At 43.0% G+C, this 26,289-nt stretch overlaps 1 protein-coding gene across 6 annotated transcripts in view; it reads right to left on the bottom strand.

Annotated features, from left to right (window-relative positions):
* LPP (LIM domain containing preferred translocation partner in lipoma) overlaps window positions 1-26,289 on the bottom strand; it is a 731,638-nt gene that overhangs the window by 678,505 nt on the left and 26,844 nt on the right. Inside the window, exon 1 of one of the 6 annotated variants that reach the window (XM_033213036.1) lies at window positions 262-318. The exons of the other annotated variants lie outside the window; for them this stretch is intronic. The gene's annotated coding sequence lies outside the window, so the exon portion shown is untranslated. Of the gene's footprint in view, window positions 1-261; window positions 319-26,289 lie in introns of those variants that run through there. 6 annotated transcript variants of the gene reach the window in all.

The raw sequence follows: 26,289 nt of genomic DNA, 5'->3' as shown, positions 1-26,289 counted from the left end.
CCATGTTATAATCCCCAAGATGACTCCTGGAGTCTCTCAGGCTCAGAAGAGCACAGCTTGAAAACCACCAGCCTTCTGAGCTCTTCATAGACCTGAGTACCTTCCGGGTCTGATTCCAGTAAATTCCAAGGTCTGAGGTATACCTCCTTAACAAGGAGCTCTGCATTTTTGCCAGTGGGACAGGCAATACATGGTGTAGATGGGGAGCAGCAAGGAAGAAAGAAGTCTCAAATTAGATAACTTACATTATACTCTACTTACAGCCGGGTGCAGTGGCTCAGGCCTGTAATCGCAGCACTTTGGGAGGCCGAGGCGGGTGGATCACTTAAGGTCAGGAGTTCAAGACCAGCCTGGCCAACATGGTGAAACCTCGTCTCTACCAAAAACACAAAAATTAGCCAGGCGTGGTGGTGCCCGCCTGTAATCCCAGCTACTTGGGAGGCTGAAGCAGGAGAATCGCTTGAACCTGGGGGGCAGAGGTTGCAGTGAGCCAAGATTGCACCATTATACTCCAGCCTGGGTGACAGAGCAAGACTTTGCCTCAAAAAAAAAAAAAAGATTATAATCTATTTAGTACCTGTGTTTTCTTAAGCAACTTATAAGCAAGTTATTTCATCTCTCTAAACCTCAGTTTTCTCATCTGTAAAATAGAAAATAATATTGTTTACCTACTAAGGCTTTTATGAGAATTAGCTAACAAACTAGTTGACAGAATGCTACAATATTACAATCACTCCATCCGTAAATGTTTCTAAATCCTCAAATGGAAAAGCAGGCAGTCCTGAGTTCAGGGCGAAAAAAAAGAAAAGGTGCTCAATAAGTAGCAGGAACTCGTTCCTTTCCTCCCTGGCACTTATCAACATGTTCAATTTGAACCAACAACATGACAGCAAGCAAGAGTTACTGGATGAAACACATTTTATGTCCCAAATTCTCTATAGCTCATCTTTGAAAATCTTAACAGCTTATCTCTGAAATCTTTGAAACTCACGACCATCTTACACTTCCAAGAGTGACACCCAAGACAGTGGAGGATAAAGAAATGTGAGTTTGAGAAAAACACTGCTCCAGGTCATTGGCACAGGAAGAAGTGTGAGACATGGCATCCTCACTCCTGACTTCCACAGCAACCAGCCAAGTGGCCAGAGAAGTCCCATCTGCTCTCCGAGCCTCAATTCCCTTGTCTGTAAAACAGGAACAACAACAATCCTACCTTCCCCCTCACTATGATGTTGTACGAACAAAGCCAACAGGTGTAAAAATACTTCATATAGCTCTACGACTATAAAAAATATTGCCGTTTTTATTATAAGCTCAAGCAAAAGTTGAAGCACTGCAAAAAGTTACTTAGAACATGCCCAAAATGTACGAATCACCCCTACTCCAATTGCAAGATTCCCTGTTGCCCACCTGAGTTACTGCCAAGATTCCCGGCACATCCTAAAGATGCATTTCGTTGAGATTTTCCCAGTTGACTCCTCCCCAGTTTTCTAAACAACACAAATGACAGTATCTACTCACCCTCAGGCCAGCCTCAAGACCTCCAGGATGAGCCTAATCTATGTGTTTAGCCACATCTCCCTTTATATTGCTAGAAGAACCCCTGGTCCCAGGCAAGAGCGCACACCCTCAATTCCACAGGACTCAAAACTTGGCTCATGCTTTCCCCACCTTGTGCTGTGCCTCCAAATCTGAGTGCAGAATCTCTTGACTGTACAGTGGGGAAGTGGGCCCCTTGGGAGTGTTTTGTGATTGGGGTATGGTCAGGAATGTCTTCACTGGCCCACCGCTTCTCTAAAGATGGCCCCACCAATTCCCAGTGCATAAACATCCACATCAAGATAAAAAGGAAGATGTCTGTAGTTCTTTGTAGTCCACAAAACTTCTCACATATCTCCTCTTTTTAAAATGCTTACTATCAGATATGTTCATGATGCCTATTTTACAAATTTTATAGTAAGTGGCTGAGCCAGTAACCATGTGCAAGCCTTTGGCACCAAAGCCTGTGCACACTGCTCTCTCTTCCCCCAAAATGGGTGTAATTTAAACCCTGCTATAAGGCCAAGCATAGTGGCTCACGCCTGTAGTCCCAGCACCTTGGGAGGCCAAGGCAGAAGGACTGCTTGAGCCTAGGAGTTCGAGACCAGCCTGGGCAACATAGCAAGATCTTGTCTCTACAAGAAAGAGAAAAAATATATATACATATTTGATATGTATATGTATTTAAATATATGCATGTATTTAAATATACATATATTTAAATATATGTAAATATAAAATACATCCTTTAATATTTTTATATTTTATTATAATGAAATTATATTATAATATATACTATATTAATATAAAATAAATTGTATTATGTTGTTTAATAATTTACTACAATTATATATTATATGATATATAATTTATAAAATTATGTAAAATTTAATTATAACATAATTATATTATATATGATTATAATATATAATACTTTATATTTTTATTTAAAACAAATATTTTTATTATAATTTATTATATAATTATAATAAATATTTTTATTATAAATAAAATATATATAAATTGTTTTTCTTTCCTTCTTTTTGCCAGCAAATATACATAAAATAAACCCTGCAATAAAAAGTATAGGAGGGCTGGCTCCACAGCCAACTCACCAAATGACACTGGACAAATCACTTTCCCTCTGTGAATCACAGTTTCTTCATCCATAAAACGAGGGTTCTAGAGTCACCTCATACATCTACACACCCTTTTCCCTCCCAAGGAAAGGCTTCAGAAATGAAACCTTCATGAGGAACGAACAAGGTAACATCTCACACATGTTTAGTCTGCTCCATCCCTGAGCTTCCCTCCCAACCTCGAAAGCACATCCAAAAAGAAGGAAAAGGGACCAACGTGAATATCAGAAAGCACCGCGACCCTGCAGGACAGCACAAGGAACGCACGCGGCTGCCATCCCCAGGCAGACAAGCAAGCCACTCCAGGAACAACTGCAGTCATGATCACAGCACGTGAACCTTGTCAGCAAATTGCTGGTTTGAATGGCAATTTTTTAAAAGCTTAAGACGCAAGAGCATTGATGCAGACAACAGTCTGCTCCCTACATGCCTCATGGCTTATGGGCCTCACACAAGAGTCCACGGAATAATCTCTCTTTTTCACATCTCTCTTCGGTGTCAGCAAGTACTGCTGCTGCCTGACCACAACTCTTGCTTGGATATGGAGATAGTATCTGTGTGGCAGGCCACTGTGCCCTTTCCATGTATTCTCTAAAAGTCCAATGCTGGCTGTCAGGGCCCTCCCAGAACCACAGAATCCTAAATCTGGCAAAACTCAAGTACTCACTCGTCTAACTCCTGTAAACTACAGTTTGAGGCATTCATTCATTCAAAAAGCACTATCGATGTTTACACGGTGCATGGTGTCAAGACGAAGCTACGTTTCTGCTCTCAAGGACCTGCTCCAATATCTTAAATGGCTTCCCAATGGCAACAGGGGAAGTCCAAGTGCTTAATCTCATAGCTCCAGGTTCTCCATAACTGGGACTGAAGCTTCTATTGCCACCGTAAACTTTCTCCCATTGCCACTCAACATACATTCTTTGCTTTATTCAAACTAAACCTTGGCTCACCTTGTCCCCTCTGCTTGACCTGCTATCCTTCCACCCCAACACCAAATATCCACGTCCTACACATCATCAAGTACACTGGTAGTTTTACAGGAATGAGATGACCTTTTGGAGAAAGACAGTTATTTATCTGTGGTGTCTTCATGTATTAAAGGACATCTAGCTTCCCTGGCCCCAACCACTAAATGCCAATGGCATCCTGACCTCCAGTCATTGGGACAACAGAAAACACCCCATTATGCTTTTATTTTATTGAGATGGAATCTCACTCTGTCACCCAGGCTGGAGTACAGTGGTATGCTCTCACCTCACTGCAACATCCACTTCTTGGGTTCAGGCCACTCTCCTGCCTCAGCCTCCCGAGTAGCTGGAATTACAGGCATGAGCCACCACTCCGGCTAATTTTTGTATTTTCAGTAGAGATGAGGTTTTGCCATGTTGGCCAGGCTGGTCTCGAACTCCTGAATTCAAGTGATCCACCCGCCTTAACCACCCAAAGTGCTAGGATGACAGGCATGAGCCACCACGCCCGGCATCCGTCACGTTTTTAAATGCCCCATAATGAGATGGTACTACTCCCAAAAGAGAATCACTGGATCACAGACTATGTGACACTCCCTGCTCCCAGCCCAGTCAGAATAATCTCTCTTCCCTGGATTTGCTGAGCCTGCTATTTAGGGCATTGATCAACATCTTCCTTACCCTGTTCCAACTGTGCACCTGACTTATTCTCCTTCCCAGTACTGGCTCCCAGTGGAAGAATCCTTGACTTCTCTCTCCCCACACTGCCAAATCCAGCTCAGGGACAGGTCCGTAGTAAGTGTTTAATAAACGTTTGTGAACAAGTTTTGTAAACAAGACAACTGTCCTGGGGCATGACTCCCAGGAGGAGATTAAACGGAACTGGAAAATTACAAATCAACCGCTGTCGTCCAAAATAAGAACTCAGTTCAGAAACTGAAAGTGGGCAACTAGCCTGTTTTTTCAGGGTATTAATTATATTAAGTTTATGTATTTTACATAGATAAACAAATATTAAACATAATTTCATAGTGTAATTATATTACAGTGTTATAATTAATTATAAATATTAAGTATTTCAGAACAATAACTCCTGGGGATTTTAGATGGATAAGTTGGGGGTAGATATATTCTGTCGGCTGCTCAATCAGAGCCTGTTGCCACCAGCTAGAGTACCTTTCTGCATCACAGAAGCAGACTTAAAAATTACATTCCCCATACTTCCTCAAAGCTAGTGAATTAGATTCCACCAGTAACATTTCCTTGTGTGAGATCTGGAAGGTGGAAGTGAAGCTGAATCTTCCTGCTACTATTTCTACTGGCAAGCAACACCAGGAAATCATGAAGGGCAAAAGGACACTCCATATGCCAATCCAATGCCCCATCACTAACTATTAAGACATTGAGAGAAGTTTCTGAGGCCTCAGCAGTGGCTTCCTAATCACATCTTCCTTATCCCTGGATTGTGGCTAACCAGCCTGACCAATATGATAAAACCCCATCTCTACTAAAAATACAAAACTTAGTGGGGCATGGTGGCACGCACCTGTAATCCCAGCTACTCGGGAGGCTGAGACAGGAGAATCACTTGAACCTGGGAGGCAGAAATTGTGGTGAGCCAAGATCGCACCACTGCACTCCAGCCTGGGCAACAAGAGTGAAACTCTGTCTCAGAAAAAAAAAAAAAAAAAATTCTTAACTCCAGTAGCTCCAGATGTAGTCTGCATCCCACATCAGTCTTTTCAACAATTTTGTTATCATCTCTTTCCTGTTAAATTACACAGAATGTCTTTCCTGAACTTTGTTAGATGCAGGGGGGAAAAAAAAATAGATAAACTAAACTGATCACTCATTCTTCTATTTATTTATTTGGCTAAGACCTATGTCTGTCTATATCTAAAAGCTTCTCCCTTGCCTCTGTGAAGGAACAAAAAATATTTCACTTCAGTATAAGAAGTCAAATAGGGTCAGGCGCAGTGGCTTACGCCTGCAATCCCAGCACTTTGGGAGGCCAAGGTGGGTGGATCACCTGAGGTCAGGAGTTCGAGACCAGCCTGGCCAACATGGTGAAACCCCATCTCTACTAAAAATACAAAAATTAGTTGGGCATGTTGGTGTGCACCTATAGTCCCAGCTACTTGGGAGGCTGAGGCAGGAGAATGTCTTGAACCTAGGACGGGGAGGTTGCAGTGAGCCAAGATCCTGCCATTGAACTCCACTCTAGGCAACAGCAAAACCCCATCTAAAAAAAAAAAAAAAAAAAAAATCCAAATAGACCTAGAACTCCAAAGTTACATAAGCAGTAGATCTAATTAGCGAATCAGAGTTACACAAACTAGTTTATGGACAATATAAACGCTAATTCGTATACAATGAAGCATGGTTGTAGCGTAACTGCTGATCCTTTCCTGAGGATTCCTGGCTTGACCTTTGTTTTCCTGACTTGCCAGTGAATACTCAGCACCATACAGGTGTGCCTGCTGCATACCTAGTGGCTCTACCTCTGTGCGGCTCCAGAGAGATGTCTGTTCCTCCTTTTTGGCCAAAAGGAGCCTCCATTGCGTTTTCCAACAATGGCTCCAGCAAATTTTCCAGTCCCACATGCTCTTCCAGAACTCAGCCACCCCACCAAGACGTAAAGTCGATTGCCTCTCACCTTGAATTTAAGTGAGTTGGGGACTACTCCAACCAATAAAGTATAGCGAGATGATGCATCTACAGCTTCTTTCCGCACCTGCTAGTGCTCACTTGCTCTCTGTCTTTCTCCCTCTCTCCCTTCCTCTCAAGGCTTGCCTTTTGGAAGCAGCCACCAGGCTGTGAGGAAGTGCAGGCCACATGGAAAGACCCCACGTAGACATCCTGACCAACAGCCCTGGTTAACGTCTCAGATGTCATGTGAGTGAGTGAGCAACCATATACCTCTAGCACCCAGCCTTCGAGTCTTCCAGCTGAGGTCCCAGGCATGGTGGAGCACTGAGGTGTCATTCCCCCTTCGCTCTGTCCGAGTTCCTGATCCAGGTAACCCATGAGCATACTCAACGATTGTTATAGACCACTGAGTTTAGGGGTAATTTGCTACACAGTAATCAACGATTGGAACAAAGCCCAGCCCTTTCTTTTACCTTCACCTGGTGCCTGCTCTGACCATGCAGATGTGCCTTTCTCATCTGGTGACCCACGTTTTTCATGGACACCAGTTTCTCTAGGGTTGTCAGGGGTGGGCAGAAGGACAGGGGCAAGTTCTGCAACAATAATAGCTCTGAGACACTGCATAGTTCGTGGGGAAAGCAAATGAATCAACGTAAACATGAGACCAAACAACCCCAGTAAGCTCTGTCTACCAAGTAAATGTGAGGAGGTGATGCTACCCTCTCTACTACCTCATCTGTAAGACGGGCATGCTAATGCCTGACTATTGAAGAAGTTATGAGGATGAGATGAGAGGATGTGTGAGGAGCACTCCACCCAGTGTCTACAGCATCAAATACCAAAGTCTATCCACCGTACCCTTCAGCTGACCCAGGGCTTCCATCTGCAAATGTGATTCAAGTCTACAGAAGAGCACAACAGCCATATTGCTCTGCTACCCAGCATCAAGCCCAGGCCCTTATACATAGCAGGTAGTTAGAAAACATTAAGCCTGTGCTATATACCAAGCAAAGCTTCTATCATTTCAAAACAATAAGGTATAGTGTTTAGGAGTGTGGTCCCTGGAGCCACTGGCCTGAGTTCAGCTCTGTCACTGGCTGGTGGCCCAGGGCAACTTATCTAAGCTCCCTGTGCATTTGTTTCCCTATTTATAAACAGGGATAACAATAACACCATCCTCATAGGTTTCTTTAGAGGATTAAGTGAAACAACATGAATAAAGCAGCTAGAACAGTGACTGGCACATAGCAATCGCCTGCTGCGTATCACCAAGTGTATAAACCGAGAAGCAATCTTAGGACACAGGTATACAAATGAGGTTTTACAAATGAGGAAACTGAGACTCAAATTATGTAACTTGTGCAAGGTCAAAGGTAGGGGCGAGATCCAAATCTAACTCCGTGGCCTTCCACCCAAATCCAAAGCTCTTTGCACCTCAGCATCCTGCTTTTCGATATGCACGCCTAATGGAAAAATGTATTTAACTAGAAGGGGCAAAAACAGCCCAGACATAACGGGGTTGCACCTTGGGAGCTTTCTGGGTATCACAGGATGATAAGGCCAATGTCATAAGCCCTGCCCTTCGGCACAGTCAGCTCCTGTGGGTAAAATTAGCTCAGCTCTGCTCCAGTGCTGCCTGGAGCCCCAAGGCAAAACTCACCCCAGGCATAGCACGACCTCACCTGACCCTCACTCTTAAGTAGGGTCCCTCATGCACCTCATTAGGGCCTGAGATGACTCATTGTGCTCTTTCCTGTCTCTAGTGCTGAGGTCACCTCTATGCTATACAGAAAGGCGGCTGTGAAGGAGAAGTAAAGATGAAAACGCAGGCAACCATTCTGCACTCGCTTCCTCCAAGGCAGCTCACAAGCAAGGATCGGAGTGCCTGCCTGCCATGCCAGCTGTGTACAGGGGAAATAAAGCTCTGCTGAGTTATATAACCCAGCAAATGACAGACACTAGCCCAAATGGACTCCTGAGATTACCATCCTTATTCTACTCTGGTGGTGATGGTATTGAGCAGGGAATAGGCCTATTCATTATCCTTCAGTCCTGCAGAACACGGCACAATAACCATGACCATAGGGGTCTCCTCTGTACTGTCCCACCCAATACCACCAGAATGGAAAGCCAGTCGTAAATGTCACCATTCCTTGGACCCTCTATGCTCCCATCCCTGCCTGGCTAGAATTTTTACCTCAACTCCCACAATTGTGTAAATCTACACAATTTATTATTCGGCATTTATTTGTTCAACAAATATCACCTGCACACCTATTTTTGACTTGAAGATACAGAAATGAAAAGAATTACCCTTGTCCTCAAGGAAATGCAGCCCAGTTCAACAAATGGCCTCAAATGGAGGAAGCAGAGACAATAGCGGTCAGAGGCGTATTCCAAGCAGAGGCGGTATCAGAGCAAAATCTTGAAAGGACTGATAGAGTGGGCAGTGGTGTTTCAGACAAGGGAACACCATATGTGAGGTCACGGGAGCTACAGAAAATCCTGGGTATATTCCCAGAGCACAAGATCATCTCAGAGATTAGTGAGAAGAGGACGGAAAGAGACAGGGGTCAAATCACTGCCTGCCTCTTTCCATGCCTGCCCTTTAGTTCATGCAAAGGATTCTGAATTTACCCTGAATGAGGAAAGCATTGAAGGATTTTAAAAACAGGACAAAGCATGAACAGATTTGCATTTTTGGAATATCACTCAGGAAGAAAAGAGAGAATAGGATGGATGAGGGTAAGAATAGAAAAAGAAGGCCAGCTGAGACTGCTGAAGCACTTCAGGAGAGAGATGCTGAGGGCCTAAATGGAGGACAGGCTCCAAAGGTAGAGGGAGGAGGGAGGTGGGCAGGACGTGTTACCGTGGTTGACTCAGTAAGACTGAGGACAGTCAGAGGCAAGAGTGAGGGACACAGAGGAGGCCATCCGGAATGAGTCCCAGTTTCCAGGATTGGGCAATGTCACTCACCAAGCTAACAATGCCAGAATACACAGTGAGTCCCACACAACTTTGGGATTTCCAACTGGAGTGTCCAGAAGGCATGTAGGAGTGTGGACCTGAAGTTCAGGAGTTCCAAACTGGAGATAAACACCTAGCAGTCATGAGACAAAGCTCTGCAATGCCTATATTTATAGGACGCAAGAGAGAGCAAGAGTCTGTAAAGAAATCCCAAGGAAAGGCCAGGGAGGTAAAAGAATAACAAAACATCCAGAGACAGCGGGAGTGATCAACAGAAACAGCACCACCAAAGCCAAGTAAGAGCACTGCTAAAAAGGAACACATCTGAGCCCCCTAGACCCGCACAAGAACAACTTCCATCAGACCAAAATGGGTTAAGAAGCCGAAAGAAGGTGAGGCAGTAGACACAAATATAAAGGCAGAGGAGTAAAGAAGCGAGATGCCATGCTTTCAGAAAACCATGTCTGTATAAATCTTACTTCCTCTACTAGACACAAACTAGAATAGTGCCGTCCAAAAGGAATAGGATGCAAGCCACATATGAAATTGTTAATTTCCTGCAGCCACTTTTTTAAAAAGCAAGAAATCATAGGAGAAATTCATTTTAATTTAACTCAATATATCCAAAATATTATCATTCCAAGAAGTAATGAACATCATATAATTTATTAATAAGATATTATATATTACTTTTTATACTAAGCCTTTGAAATCTGGTATGTCATACTTAATGGCACATCTCAGTTCAAAGTAGCCACATTTTAAATGCTAAACTGCCATATGTCATTCTAATTTAACTTTGCTGAATCAGGGCTCAAAATGGTAGCTGGCATGCTGTGTATTTTCTTCTAATAATATGACAAAAAGAAATTCAGTAAACTCTCTATAGCTTTGTTCTCTTTATCAACTGTACAGTACTTTAAGTTTCTAGGCTTGGGTTATATTATGAGTAGAGCCTTGGCATAACTTAATATTAAGGCATAAGTTTCATTCCTTCTAAATTTCCTCTGTTGCTTCAAAAATCACAAATTTTGTCAGCCTCTTTCTTTTTTCTTTTTTCTTTTTTTTTTTTTTTTTTTTTAAAGATAGAGTCTCGCTCTTGTCGCCCAGGCTGGAGTGCAATGGCACGATCTCGGCTTATTGCAACCTCCACCTCCCAGGTTCAAGCAATTCTCCTGCCTCAGTCTCCTGAGTAGCTGGGATTATAGCCACAAGCCACCACACCCGGCTAATTTTTGTATTTTTAGTAGAGATGGGCTTTCACCATGTTGGCCAGGCTGGTCTTGAACTCCTGACCTCAGGTGATCCACCTGCCTTGGCCTCCCAAAGTGCTGGGATTACAGGCATGAGCCACCACATCCGGCCCAGCCTCTAACTTTCTTAGGTCAAAACAACTCTGAAACACTCGTCAGAAGACTACCACTCACAGATCTCAAGCAAGCCACTTTACTCCTCTGAATGAACCTCAGTGTTTTCTACCATAAACGGGTATATAAATAAACTCTGCAAATCTCATAGGCTCATTGTAAATGAAACGGTGAAAACGCTAACAAACTACACAAAAGTAAGGCAGGATTCACAGGTACCTCTCTATCATAAATGTATGTTATACGAACTTATAAATGTCAATCATGTCTACATGCATACACACACACATACATAAAACTCCACTTGGCTATCTTAATGTCAATACTTTGACTTCCAACATCATTATACTTCCCTTCTTCCCTCAAGAACTATAGAAGTTGTAGTCAACCTTATTTTCCTAGGAAAAAGGAACTATGTTTTCCCTGAGTCATCACACTGAGGTTTGTAGAACCGGATAAAGCTTGCCTACAAAGTAGAGATGTAAACAGATTGGGCAGGATGGAGTGAGCCTGGGAGATGGTATGGTAGAGGCTCACTTGCCTCTCTAGAGAGAGGACCCAGAAAGTGTCCTGTATGGGACTGACACCACTCACAGCCTAATAATGAAAACATTTCTCCAGCCCAAACAACTTCTAAGAGCTGAGTGGTAATAACTACTTGGTTCCATTCTGCTTTCTGGTGATACACAGAAATATCTGGGAAATTAGAAAAGGTGTAAAGCTGAAATGAGGACTTCTTATCAGCACAATTACTAAGTAGAGAGGAAAAAATTGAGATGATCAATTGGATTCTTTTACTGTCTAAATTCACCATCAATATACTTCATAAAAAATCTTCCTTCTATAGCCCATGGCTAACTGACCGGGAATCAGGGCCACTCACCAACAGAGAAGACGGAGCTCATCTGACCATTCAGCACCCTAATTTTATCAGGGAAGAAACCATGAGAACCAGAGGAGTACCTAAAGGACCAAAGGTGGTGAGTGGGGACTCACCCATGTAACATAACACGTCAGTGGCAGAGCTGAGCCTTAAACCTTGTTCATCAGAATCCAAATCTTTTGCTGGTTCCGTTTGTGTGACCCTCAATTTTTTAAGTCAAATTAAAAACTACCCGCTGACTAATCCAGCCAGATAAAACTATGGACGCATAGGTTGCACAGTGTAACTCCAGGAAAAATTTAAAAATAGATAAACTCAGCTGCAAATGCCTTTTAACCCAAACTCGACCCTATTAGCAGAAAAAAAAAAAAAAAAAAAGAACATTCCACTTGCTATTTCTCAACCACACATTTTCCATAGCCGGCGAAGTTCTTACGGCAAAGCAGTCATCAAAACTAGTGTCCACCAGACCACACATGTGAACATGTCACTGAAGAGTGACATGTTCAGTGACCACACACAACAGAGCTCAGACTTGTGCAAATATCATGTCTTGTAAGGACCAGTGGAAAGCAGGGCTAGTTCATAAAATTTTGTTGTTGTCATCACTTAATGAACACTTACATGGCACTTGTTGTATGCCAGGCAATTTTTTACATACTCTAGAAATATTAACTCATTTAACCTTTCCAAAAACCTTGTACGGTAGCTACAATTATCATCATTCCCATTTTACAGATAAGGAAACTGAGACACAGACACAGATCTAGACAGCAGCAGAGCTGGGAACTGAATCTAGGGAATCTAGCTCATGGCCCATGTTCTTCATCACCACGCTATGTTGCCTCTCAGTGGATTTTGTTTTCCTTGTTGTAATGGTTGAGGGAGGGTAGGTACCAGAATGCCAACTTTTTCATGTACAGTAATAAACATGAAAGACACACAAACTGACACGCTATCTTCAGCATAATCAGCACACTCTCTCTTTAAAGTCAAGTTATAGGATAGGCCAAATCTCAACCAGGAACATGTTATTGATTTCCTCTAAGAAAGCCCTGTCACAACACCATAAATACGAAGTGTCCATGTGGTCAGCCTATTCTTTCTATCACCATCAGGAGGCTGTTTCACAAGAGTAAAAATCAAGTCAAAGTCTCAGGGGCAGCAAAGAAGACCAACAGAAATATCATCTCCCCAAGAATGGTCTTGCTGAAGGTGCTGGAAAGCAGGAGGTCTGAGGCCCCGTCTTCGCGGAGCACTGCCAATGCCTGGAGCAAGAACTCTTGTCCTTGTTCTGCAGAAGAGGATACGGATACCTCCAGTTTTTGTCACAAGTTACATTTCTAGGCAAGAAAACGGCCCTGTTTCTCATGGATGTCATTCACTGCAAATTCCCAGGAGAGAGAGGCCACACAGTGGAAAAGTGGAACGTTCAGACTTTGCAGTCAGATGAGACCGAGCTCAAACCCTGTTCCTGCCGTTGTGTGACTTTGTGCAAGTCACTTAAATATGCCGAGTTCTTGATTTCCTAACCTGTAAAATGAGTGAAGAATAAAAATTCCTACTTCATGAAGTTACTGGCAGATTAGAAACAATGTTTGAACACTGCCTAACAGCTGGCACGTGATAGCTATTATTTAAAATAAAAGTAAAAATGATCTCATCTTGATGTTTCCCCTACATTGTGGGAGAGATTAAATGGATGTGCTGCTCTTTCTCCTTTCTTCCCTGCTGTTAATGGGACAACTGAGCTCACAATTACCTGAGCATGAAATCCCTTGGACCTGAACCCCTCAACTGTCCAGTCAAGTCCTGCGCTGTTTCACACACTGGTGTTCTTGCCCATGATCTCTCTTCTTCCTGGAAAGTTCTTTACCAAACTCCTGTTCATCTTACAAAACCCAACTCAAGCATCACCAACCCCATGAAGGCTTTCCAATCACTGCCTCCTCTGTGCCTTGTGTGCACATCAAGTACTATGTTGAAGACGCTATAAGATAGTTGTATATAACCACATGAGAAACTGACATTCACCAGTACACAGAGATATAGCAACACAGATTGCTAAAATATTCAAACATTTCCTCACTCATTGCTAAACAGTTTGTTTTGAGGCTCCCAGTTGTCCTAACACCATCCCAATTTTCCCAATCCTCTGCTTAGGAACCCTTGAACCTCTCCAAGGTCCAGCAACTAAAGTTCCCCTCTGACAGACCTAGAGTTCTTTCAATACAGTGTTATACATATTTAAATATCATCTCTCTGTCTGCATGGATAACTTGCCTACGAAACTCAACATTGATTTATATGCTTTTGGGAACAGAACAGATATTAACTACTGGAAAAGATGCTCCTTGAGGTCCAGAAGCACATGACTCCCCAGCATCCAGAACACTCAGCTACAGTCAGCCCGTAGCAACTGCTGAATTGATCCAATGTCTCCTATGCCTCCCCTCCTCAGCCACCAGCTGGCTCAGAGTGGACCTTCAGTGAGTGAGCGCTCACTGGCTGACCTGACTGTCGTGCTGAATCAAACTGTAGGGTCAGACTGAACTTGATTCCAGTTTCCACAGTTAGACAAGCCATCTCCCTGACCCCTGGCTGCTGCCCCTCCATTCTATCCTACCCCCTTCCAGCGGCATAACCTAAAGGCCAGCTCTCAGCTCCACACCTTTAATGGTCCTCTGATGGCCACAGCTGAAATCCAAACTCTCCTAAGGATGGCAAAGGGGGTCTTCATTCTAAGGATAAGGAAATAACCAAAGAAATAGTTGTTTCCTCCAAGCACACAAAGCATAGCAAATAAATACAAGAAGTTATCCTCTAAAAATTAACCCAACTGTTAAAAACAGCTCCTTGTGTTTTTAAAACCAACTGGGTTTTTTGTTAATGTTTTTGATTTGAGACGAAGTCTCACTCTGTCACCCAGGCTAGAGTGCAGTGGCGTAATCTCAGTCCACTGCAACCTTGGCCGTGGGTTCAAGTGATTCACACATCTCTGCCTCTCAAGTGGCTGGGATTCCAGGCATGCAATACCATGCCCAGTTAATTTTTGTATTTTCAGTAGAGATGAGGTTTCACCATGTTGGCCAAGCTGGTCTCGAACCCTTGACCTCAGGTGATCCACCTGCCTCGGCCTCCCAGAGTACTGGGATTACAGGAGTGAGCCACCACGCCTGGCCCCAACTGGGGTTTTAAAAATGGTTGCACAAAAAAAAAAAAAAAAATGGTTGCACATCAAACTTATTCACTTCATCTTCTTTCATCGTCTAGTGAAATAGGAAGAACAGGGATTATTTTCCTTCATTTTAACAATGACGGGGAGGTGACTTGCTCAACTTACACAGTTGGTTCACATTATGGCCGGGGCTAAATTCTAACCTCGAGAATCTTAATCTAGAGCTGTTGGTTTCCCCAGATCAGGTCATCTCAGTGCACAATCTTATGGACTAGGATATAAAAACAAAACGTGCAACTCTGTCACTCCTGTCTTCTACTGCTGTCATATTCTGCTGCTTAGTGCTTGTCAACCTCTGAAATATGCACCTGTTTACTTTGTTGTCTGTCTTGCCTCCTAGAATGCAAGCACTTATGAGAACATGGACTTTGCCTGCCTCCTTCACCACTATATCCCCAGCACCTACAACAGGGCATGGCACAGTTAGAGCATGAAAAGAAGAGGCAATGTGGAGTCAGACCCCACATTGACTCCTTTTCCCTCACTTACCAGCAGCCTAACCATGGACAAGTAACTAAACATCTCCAAGCCTCGATCTCCTCATAATTAAAAGCCAAAGAATGGGCTGGGCATGATGGCTCACACCTGTAATCCCAGCACTTTGGGAGGCTGAGGCGGGCAGATTACATGAGGTCAGGAGTTCAAGACTAGCCTGGTCAACACAGTGAAACTCCATCTCTACTAAAAAATACAAAAATTAGCCGGGCATGGTGGCACACACCTATAATCCCAGCTACTTGGGATGCTGAGGCAGGGAGAATTGCTTGAACCCCGGAGGCAGAGGTTACAGTGAGCTGAGATCACACCACTGCACTCCAGCCTGGGTGACAGACAGAGACTTCATCTCCAAAAGAAAAAAAATCCAAAGAATGACACCTACCACCTACATTACAGTGTGTGTGGGAGGAGTAAAAAAATATTGGCCATTTCTCCACACAAGTTATGTACCCAATATGTGCCTGTTCCTCTCCTTTCTTTCAGTCTTTCATTCCCTGCCCCCTAGTAGCGCCTTCTCTCATCAATCACCCCTCTTTGCTTGCAGCATCTACAGCCAAAAATAACCCTTCCCCACCTCCGAGTGTCAGCACCCCCCTTTCACAGACCCTTTCTAAGGCAGGTGTCTACAAAGGGGACCCTGGCAGAGCTCACAGCTGGAACCAACCACATTCTCATGTCTGCCAAGTTCTGACCTACTTCCCAGCCCGACTGAAGCAGGTGATGCTGGTACTGATTCAGCAAGGTCTTTTTTTTCCTTCTTCTTCTTTTCAAATCATCTTGGACTTGGGACAGAACCCAGAAGCATAGAGTTATGGAACTCAGAACAGAAGGTTTACAAAGCCCAGGCCATCAGATACAACCCTATCATTTTATAGATGTGGAATTTGTATTCCAGAGAATGAGATATCTCAGGCAAAAATAAATCAGAATCTCAAATTCATCAAATATCAGAAACCACAGCGTGGCCCCCGTTATATCCTAAGAAAGGGTGCTGGCCTGCCTATCATTCTCCCTCATCTCAGAAACTGTTCCTTATGGGCCTGGTGTGGTGGCTCATGCCTGTAATCCCAGCGCTTTGGGAGGCCAAGGTAGGAGGCTCACTTGAGACCAGGAGTTTGAGACCAGCCTGGGAAACATGGTGAAACCCTGTCACTATTAAAAAATACAAGAATTAGCTGGGCGTGGTGGCACATGCTTGTAATCTCAGCTACTCAGGAGGCTGAGGTGGAAAGACAACCTGAGCCGGAGGTGGCTGAGGCTTCAGTGAGCCTGAACCAAGAGGGCCAGAGAGGGACCCTGTCTCAGAAAAATAAATAAATAAATAAAATAGCACTGTTGGACCACATCCTCTCCAAGCTGTGAGATTTTGGATGTATGTGTCTCCTCATCACCTCCAAAACATTATCACCCACTAACCAAAATAATTAGACTGTGAGTCATTAAGCTTAGGACTTTTCCACAGGGCAACTGGTATATATTCTTTTAGTGTATGATCAGTGTTCATCTATGAATTGTTAAGCTTTTCAAAGATAAGGATCCCATTTTTGTGTAATTATGTGATGCAGATTTCATTTGTAACCATAGAGTAAATGTTGCTAGCCTGATGAAGTTTTAGGGTAATACCATGGTGCAGGGCGACTAACGATGTAGCATTTTCAATATATCAACTCTTATGCTTCCCATGACTATGGATTTCTTCCCAGCAGTCCATTCATTCTAACAACCTGCCATTCCTCAAATCCCTTCCTTATACACCATGTGTAGAAGCAGTTGTAGATCTTGCTGCGTATTCTCAATGGGAATACCTCTTTGAGTTTTAAGAATGAATCTGGTTTTTCCAAAAGTCACCAAGAAACAATTCCAGTGAATAAGGGCAACGATCCAGTTGGAGATGATTATGCTGAATAACACTTGGCCAAATAATTATTATACAAAGATTTTAGGTGATAAGAGCATCAGGGGCCTAAGTCATGGAGTGTTGGCTGACCCCTGGGGACTCCTTTAAAGAGGGTGCTACTCAGTGAATTACTAGGCATTACCAACTTTGCAGTAAGTCTCAATATATGATATCTTCCAAAAGCTGCCAAGAAAACTAAATGTGCTGATTCAGAGGTGGTACTCCTCTCCCAATTCCTACTGCTCCTTTCCAAAAGAAACAAAAAAGGTTCTTAAGTAAGAAAAGCCAAGTGATCCCCACTAAAACCTAGCACAATTGTAGTCACCGGCGTATGTCCTCGAAAATGATGACACAGACTTTCCAGTTTTCTTCCCCTACAAAGAATTCATATAAAATAATTTAATGAAAAGGCTTTATGCATAAAAATGTTCAAAAGAGTATTATTTATAAGAGCAAATAACTGGCAATAACCCCTATTCAACAATATGTAAATGGCTAAATTTTAAAAATAGTACATCCACTCAGTGGAATAGGAGAGTGGCTATTAAATATATAGGAATTAAAAAATAAACTAGAATGTCTATGAATATTTAGTAGAGAAAAAAAAGAGCAAACAAAATTGCCTAGTATTAAAAAATTGGTGAATAATATTTTAATAACATATCTGCTTCTGAATATTAATAATGATGACTAACACATAATGACATTACTCAGGAGCTCCAGAAGAATGCCTCCATGAAAGCCTGGAAATACATCATAAATCTGAAACCATAACAAAAACACAGAGGTTCAAATAAAAGGAAGCAATTAGAAACCTTGTGGGAGGGAAGGGTGGGGGAAGTGCACAAGAAATTATAGCCCAAATATGGAGAAACCAGTCCAAAATAAGAGAAAAAGTTGCTGGAACTTGAAGAAGACACACAGAACAGACTCCAAGCAGACAAGAGAACAATAAGACAGACAGAAAAGACATCAGAGGTATGTAGAAAACGCTAATTTTTCCTCTCAACAAAAACAAAATACAGCCTAAAATTCTCAGAAATAAGAAGAAATTATAATAAGAAGTTTATTTATTATCTATTTACTACGAAAATAAAATAAAATGTAGAATGATTACAAAAAAATTAGAATCATCTATTAGATTTTGATGCTAAGGGAAAGTTCAGTCTCCTACAAGTGGCTTAAAGGTGATGACCTCAGAACCCCAGAAAAGGAAATGAAACCACAGCACAGGACTCAGCCCTGTATTAAGCAATATTTACCTAGAAATCATAATGTAAATATTATTTATTTTTTCAGCTTTTGCAATCAAACCACAGAGCACAGATGACTTAGCTATATGTATAAAACTATTAATATATACATGTGCCTATATGCATGTATCCGTCATAAACCCTCGAGATGCAAAAGGTAACCAAAAACATTATTGACAAGCTGAAGGGTAAATGTGAAGAGGAAAAGTGGAGGGAAATTCTAATATCTTCATCCTACAAAATAGTGAGTGAAGCGAAACTGTCAAAAGTTGATACAGCAAAAGACTGAGATTTATGCATATTCTGTAAACATAAAGGAAAAGACAAAGAATAAACGAGAAATGTAACTGTAAAAACTTGGGAATAGAACTGGGAGGGACCAACTGTATATAAATAAATAGTCCTTGCCTATCATAAAATAAAGTTTAATAGGCATATCTAAAACTAGTAACGCAAGCATGAGAGACAGAAGCATATTATTTAGAAATATGATAGTAACCACCAAAAACATCAAAAACAAAAAATGGTTCCAAGTGGTTGACTATGGGTAATGGAACTGGTCTGGGAAGAGACAGGACAGGAAATTATTGTTTTATTACAAACACTTCCATATTATTTTATTTTTACTGTAAGGATGTATTACAGCATCTTTTAAATTAAAAAAAGAAAAACTTAGAAAAAAATTATTTCAAGCTAGAAAGGATTAACTGCCAACAGCAGGACCAAGAGGTCACAAAAGTCATATGTGAAGAGGCTTTCTTGGGAAAACCATGACAAGATGTCACTCTTCTGAAGATCATTACATGCATAACAAGGTCATCTTTTTAAGCCACCTAGCCCTCTTTGAAGAACTTATCTTTCCCCTCCTCTACCCAAGCTCTTTAACTCTCTCCTAGCATCCTTCTATAAAATTTTCAACACTCTGTGCCCTTCAAGTCTCTTTGCTGGTTTCAAAGTAAGAAGCAGTCCCTTATGAAAACTTGAAAATGTAAAGAATCCCTGAGGAAACCCCCAAATCAACAGACATCTCAGGCTGTGCAGCACTGTGGCCCAGAAGCACACCAAGGCCTGGGGGTTGGAGCTATATTTAGCAGCTCTGGGCAGACAACAAGGACTCCTGTTCCCTGGAAAGGAGGTAATTAAAGAAGGCAGATTTAGGCCTGAGGTGGTAAGTCTCAAGGAACTATGGCTCCGGGCAAGCCCAACCTGTACCCTGAATGAGGAAATAGGAAGCCACAGGCCTGACACTCCTTTCGTACACCAGCTTTTCCTCTCTCAGGTTTCTAAAGCCAGGGGAATGCCAATTGTCAGCCTGATCACTTCTTTTTCTCAGTCATTTAAGACTCATTTATGGGCACCCGCTATGTGCCAGGCTTCATGCTGAGTGCTGCAGAGAGGAGGGACATGAACCAGAACCTTGACCTCAGGGAGCTGACAGGTGAGAGGGGTGTAAACAGAACACATAGCATTAGGTCAACAATTACCCACACCATGAGAGAAGGACAGAAGGGAAGCCACTGCCCATTGGGATTCCTAGGGAGAGTGTCCAAGGTACTGTGCAGAGGCTTGACCCAAACAAATGGAAATGATTGAAACATGTGAAGAAAAAGTAGCTTTCTGGAAGGTAGAAATTACATGAGCAAAGGCACAAAGTCAGTCAATTGTGGGGTATACAGGGGGAAAGAGAGTCATCCACTCTATAAACTATGGGGTATACAGGAGGAAAAGAGAGTTATCCACTCTATAAACTGTGGGGTATATAGGGGAAAAAGAGAGTTATCCACTCTATAAATTGTGGGGTATATAGGGGGAAAAGAGAGTTATCTACTCTATAAGCTGTGGGGCATATAGGGGGAAAAGAGAGTTATCCACTCTGGATAAAACAAGGGCGGGTGAAGAAGATTAATGTCCATGACTCGCATTTACTGGACTCGATGGATATTCTCTCCTTCCCTGTAACCTGTGCCCAACAGGGTAAGAATATTCCCCCCACCCCACCCACTCCCGGATTTCACAGATGAAGAGTCCACAACCCAGGGAGGAGAAACAACATTCTCAAGGTCACAGAGCTGTAAATTAACAGAGGAAAATTTCAAAACCAGGCCTCTTTGGCTCTAAGACTCAAGTCGTTTCCTCCTCTACCATCAAAAGAAGTATAAAAAGAAGACATCGCTGCAAACAGAGCTAGAAGATACGCCAGTGACCAGGTGCAGACATGTATCACAGTTCAGAGCAGCACTCCCATGGACTTCATTTTTAGGGATTTCCAAAATTCACACCGTACCTGTGACTGTGTTTAATAGCTCTCTCTCATTATGTCCAAGACCCTGTCACCATCTCAGCATTTAGAGCCTTTCGAAAGCTAGGTACTGACACTGCATTCCCTTTTACCTACACCAACCGGTCCTCCTTCCTGGTAGGCTCTGCCCAACCTACCTCTCCTTCAGGCTCACTCTTAGTCATTAATAGAGGTTGGCTCAGCTTGGTGCAGTCACAGTGGCCTCAATGCAAATGTTTATTGAATTACAGAATGTACCCCTACTCTTTCTCTACCACCCTGAAAAAAGAAAAAAAAATGTTTACCGGAGCCCTATAGACTTTAGAAAGAAGCCCAGGAGGTTCACTCTTCAATTCCTTATTATTCGAGGCTCACATTAGGGTCCGACCTGCTTTTCCCAACACACAGCTCAGTATGGTGTCCGGATGCCACCCTCCTACAACCTAAAGGAATGCCAGATATATAGCCTTCAAAGCCCAGTTCAAATCCAATATTTAAAAAACAAATTTCCTGGCTGTTTGAAAGCATCCCTCTTATAAGCTCCCTGGGCGCACACTTGTCTCTTTCCCCACACTCCTGGCACTGGATAGTTCATCTTTCAGTGAGAGCATGCTCTCCCTTCCCTCCTGGATGGGGAGCTCCTTGTGGGAAAGTTCGCACATCTGGAGCCCATCCAGAGCCAAACAGTGCAGGGCACATGGCAGGCACTGAGAAACCACAGCAGCAGGACTCTCGGTGCTGGAAATAGGCCGTGCAAAATCAAATCCTTCAGAGCCTCGCCAATGTCCCATCCACAGATTTTTACCCAAAGTACATTTTACTGCTCTATGACAGAATCTTCCACACAAATTGGAAGCCCCGATGAATTAGAATCCCAGAGGCATTGCGATGGCCAGTCAAATCTTCCATTTGATAGTCTGCAACCAAGAGGTACCATGGTCCCTGCCTGAACACCTCCAGCAACTGGAAATCTTATATCAATTGATACAGTCCACTTCATTTTTGATACGTGCTACCATGTGTCCTTACACACTAGTTCAGTCTATCTCTATGGGCTTTGTGCTTAAATCCCTAGGAGTAGCAGGTTAGAAGATATAAGCACATAACCAGCTAGGAAGGCAGTGTAGTATGACAATTAAGGTCATGGACTTTAAAATCAAGCAGAACTGGGTTCACATCCCAGCTTGCCACTTGTGGGAGGCCACAAAACCACCCCAGCACACCCCCGCCACTTCCACCCCCTCCCATGGCTGTTCCAGGATTAAGGGAAATGATGCAGGCAGAATACCTGGCACAGTGAACACTAGGCAAATGGCAGCTATCATGGTCATTAGTTCTATTCCGGTTTCCCATTCCGATTTGCCACATAATCAGTGCTAATCACACCCTTGGCCTCTACATGAGGTCTGTATGCCCTTCCATAGGATGTCTTTGTAAAGCTTCAGCTGACATCTCATTCTGTTTGCCGCTGCCTGGGCACAACTGGAAGCAAGAAGTTGACTGGGGCTCCCATTGCAACATCTGACACGGAGCGGGCAATGAAAAAATAATCAGAACAAAGCTTCTTTCACTCAAGCCTTTACAGGTGCTGTCCAAGACTCTACAAAGCTAGAGGAAGACATCAGATGTCACAGCAGCTGCCTGGGTCACTTACAGCAGTAGAAAATGATGTTCTTCAATGCCTCGATGTTCTTCAATGCCTCAAGCTTCTTCAATCATAGCCCCAAAGAGGACACAAGGAAGGTGAGCAAAGGTGGAGGGGGAACGGAAAGGATACTCCAGGACTTGGTGCCTGTTTTCTACACTCCCAGCTGCCCTATCAGGCTCAGAGATCTGAAGACAAGAGTTCAACCTCTTCACCCAGTTCTACTTCCACCCCAACACTGCAGGTTAGAAGCAACTCAGGTAATGTGAAGTGTGTCCTCAGGCAGATAGTACAAAATCCAGGTCTGACCTTGCTATTAAATTTATGTGACCTTGGGATGCCCATTGACCTCTTTGGGCCTCACTTTTCTCATCTGCACAGTAGGATACTGGCCTAGACCATTGGTTTTTAACCAGCGATGTGTAATGGAAACACTGAGGGAATTTTCTCTAAGTACTCTTGACCAGGTCTATTTCTCAGAGATTTTTATTCCAGACTGGAGTGAGGGCTGGGCATGTGTGTGTATGTATACTATATGTACATACATTATATGTACATGTCTATTATATGTACTATATGTTATATATGTAGTATGTATTATATATGTACATATTATATGTACATATGTGTTTTACATATATATACACACACACACTCATATATTTTCAATTCCTTAGCTGGTTAAAAATCACTGACTTAAAGATCCCTATGACGCCTTCAGCAAACACCATCATGTCTCACCATTGGAAAAATGTGTATAAAGAGCTGGGCACAAGACTTGGCACACAGCAGGTGCTAATTAAATATTTGCTCCCTCCACTATCACAACCACTCCCAGCCAAAAGCAATGGCAGCCACATAGGTCTCTCTAGGCAAGATGGCAGCTAGTGCCGTATGTAAAACAAGCTGTGTCAGTCAACTAAGGAAAACCCATGGTCTAGTCACAGCAAGTTCCGACCAATGAAAAGAACGAGGTAGTGATGACTATAAGTAAGTATATGATGAATATAGCAGAGGTGAGCTCTAAAGTAATGCTTCTCAAACTTTCAGCAACACCTAACAACATAGATTCTGGAGTGAGGCCGAGAGTCTCCATTGGTAACACGTGCTAAGTGATATTTACGCTGCTAGCCCAAGGAGCAAACCTGGAGTTGCAATCTAAATGTAAGCATTGTGAAGGGTAAACTTGCAGCCTAAGGCAATTGTTCCACACAGATTTGCTGAGCATCTATTAAGCACCACTCAGGAAATGTGCTGAGGCTGGAAAGACTCAAGAGGATTAAGACTTAAGAAAGAGACATCTCAGCAAATACTCGCAGTAAGATATGCCTTAAATTCTATATCAGAGACCTGGACAAAGTGCTGTGGGCATCCCAGCAGAATGCCAGTAATTATATCTGTGTTGCCTAAAACAGAAAACAGTGAGGACGCTGGTGAAGTAGTTAAATTGTGGAAGAGAACAATTACAAAACAGTATGTACATGGTCAGGTGCAGTGGCGTGCACCTGTAGCCCCAGCTACTTGGGAGGCTGAGGCAGGAGAACTGATTGAGCCCAGGATTTCCAAGGCTGCAGTGAGCTATGTTCATGCCACTGTGCTCCAGCCTGAGCAACAGAGTGTGACCCTGTCTCTAAAAAGTAATCAATTAACTTTTTAATTAATTAAATAAAACAACTTTTTAAAAATTGCTTTCAAAGTATGTACAGAATTGCTCCACTTTTGAGGCTAGAACCAGGTTGGCAAACTGATATTTACACAGCTTACTAGCGAGAAATAATTTTTCTATAGTTAAAAGAATCTTGAAGCAGCAGAAGGAAAAAGAGGAGGAGGAGACAGAGACCATGTATGGCCTGCAAAGCCTAAAATATTTACTACCTAGTCCTTTACAGAAAATGTTTGGCAACCTGTAGGGTAGAAAGATAGATACACAGATAAAATTATGTAGCAAATTTCACATTGACTGTTGCAAATGGCTGCAGGTGGTTTTTATTTTCTTCTTCTTCTTCTTCTTCTTTCTTCTTCTTTCTTCTTCTTCTTCTTCTTTTTTTGAGACAGAATTTCACTTTGTCGCCCAGGCTGGAGTACAGTGGTACAATCTCAGCTCACTGCAACCTCTGCCTCCCAGACTCAAGCAATTCTCCTGTCTCAGCCTCTCGAGTAGCTGGGATTACAGGCATGTGCCACCACGTCCAGCTTATTTTTGTATTTTTAGTACAGACGGGGTTTCACCATATTGGCCAGGCTGGTCTCGAACACCTGACCTCGTGATCTGCCCACCTCGGCCTCCCAAAGTGCTGGGATTACAGGCATGAGCCATCGCGCCCGGCCTATTTTCTTTTATGTTTTTCCATGTTTCTGTGTTTCTCCAGAGACAACATGTTCTCTCTGAAACTAAGGGTGAAAAAGTTATTGTCCTTTGTGCAAGGCATTTCGCATTCTAATAATCTACCTTAGAAAATAATCATAGGTGCAGATAAAGAATTTTGTAAGAAGGATGTTCATCACAGCGCTATTTATAATGATGAAAAATTGATATTATGGTATATTCTTAAGATGAAACAGCATACAGCCATTCAAAATTACATGTACAAACAATTCTTCATGCTATGAGAAGCTGCACATGCTCTATTGTTAGGTGAAGTGGCAGGATACAAAAATGTTTATATAGTAATATTTAGTCAGTAAAATGCATATGCACATAAAATCACGAAAAGCATCACTAAAGAAAGAATATTAGAAACATAAACAATGTTTACGTCTAAATAGTGATTTATGAGTGATGCTCATTTACTTTATACGGTTCCATATTTTTGAAATGTGTTATTTTTTTTTTTTTTTTTTTTGAGGCGGAGTCTCGCTCTGTCGCCCGGACTGGAGTGCAGTGGCCGGATCTCAGCTCACTGCAAGCTCCGCCTCCCGGGTTCACACCATTCTCCTGCCTCAGCCTCCCGAGTAGCTGGGACTACAGGCGCCGGCCACCTCGCCCGGCTAGATTTTGTATTTTTAGTAGAGACGGGGTTTCACCGTGTTAGCCAGGATGGTCTCGATCTCCTGACCTCGTGATCCGCCCGTCTCGGCCTCCCAAAGTGCTGGGATTACAGGCTTGAGCCACCGCGCCCATGAGTAGGTCCTACGCTTATATCAGAAAATTACCACAGATAGTAAGTTCAGGTTTGTTTTTGCTTTAAGTCTTCTTGAGGGAATATAAGGAGGTTCAAGGAGGAGACAGAACATTCCCCGGATAGAAACAAAGGGGAAGGGCCCTCGGACCATCAGGGCAGCCTATGCTAAGACACAGAGGCTGCAAGAGAGTGGGGCCAGGGACACACTCAGAGTAGCAAGCACAGAGCATGACTGGCAGGGGACAGCCAGAGCAAATCCTGGAAACAGAGGCGAGGTCAGATGATAGCAGGGCAAGGTGTGCACGGTGAGGGACTCTACCCACAGGCTACGGAGGCAGTGAGTGAGAAGGCAAGAGGCCAGCTGGGAAGCCAAAGGACAGATACCTTCCCAGACACCTTTCACAAAAGCAGAGTCAGGGAGCGCAGAAGCCTGCGCCAGGAAAAGCAGGAAGATATTTAAGCGTCTTACACTCATTGCCATTTACAAAATGGTTCTTCTCAATTTTCTTCAAACAAGGCTATGCATATTGGTGTCTGGAAATGAAATTAATTAGTAAATCAAATCAATACATTCTTATTGGCCAAGCATCACTCATGAGCCCTTCTGACTTCATCCTAAAAGTGGACCCAACCAACAACCCTCTATGTTGCTTCACAAGTAATTTCTGACCAGGCAGGCACAGATGCCACACAAAAGACGAGGCCTGAAGGTGCCATTATCTGTCAAATGGATCCAAGACAGGATGAGGCTGAAAGAGGAGGAAGAGGAAGAAAGGCTCACTCGGGGGCAGAGGGGAAGCTGCTGCAAGCTAACTACTGCTGTCACTGACTCAGGATGCCCAC

This window comes from Trachypithecus francoisi, unplaced genomic scaffold, assembly GCF_009764315.1.
Source record: "Trachypithecus francoisi isolate TF-2019V2 unplaced genomic scaffold, Tfra_2.0 Lachesis_group0, whole genome shotgun sequence".
Classification (NCBI taxonomy): Eukaryota; Metazoa; Chordata; class Mammalia; order Primates; family Cercopithecidae; genus Trachypithecus; species Trachypithecus francoisi.
The sequence above is the reverse complement of the archived record's forward strand: the minus strand, read 5'-3'. Positions and strand labels throughout refer to the sequence as shown.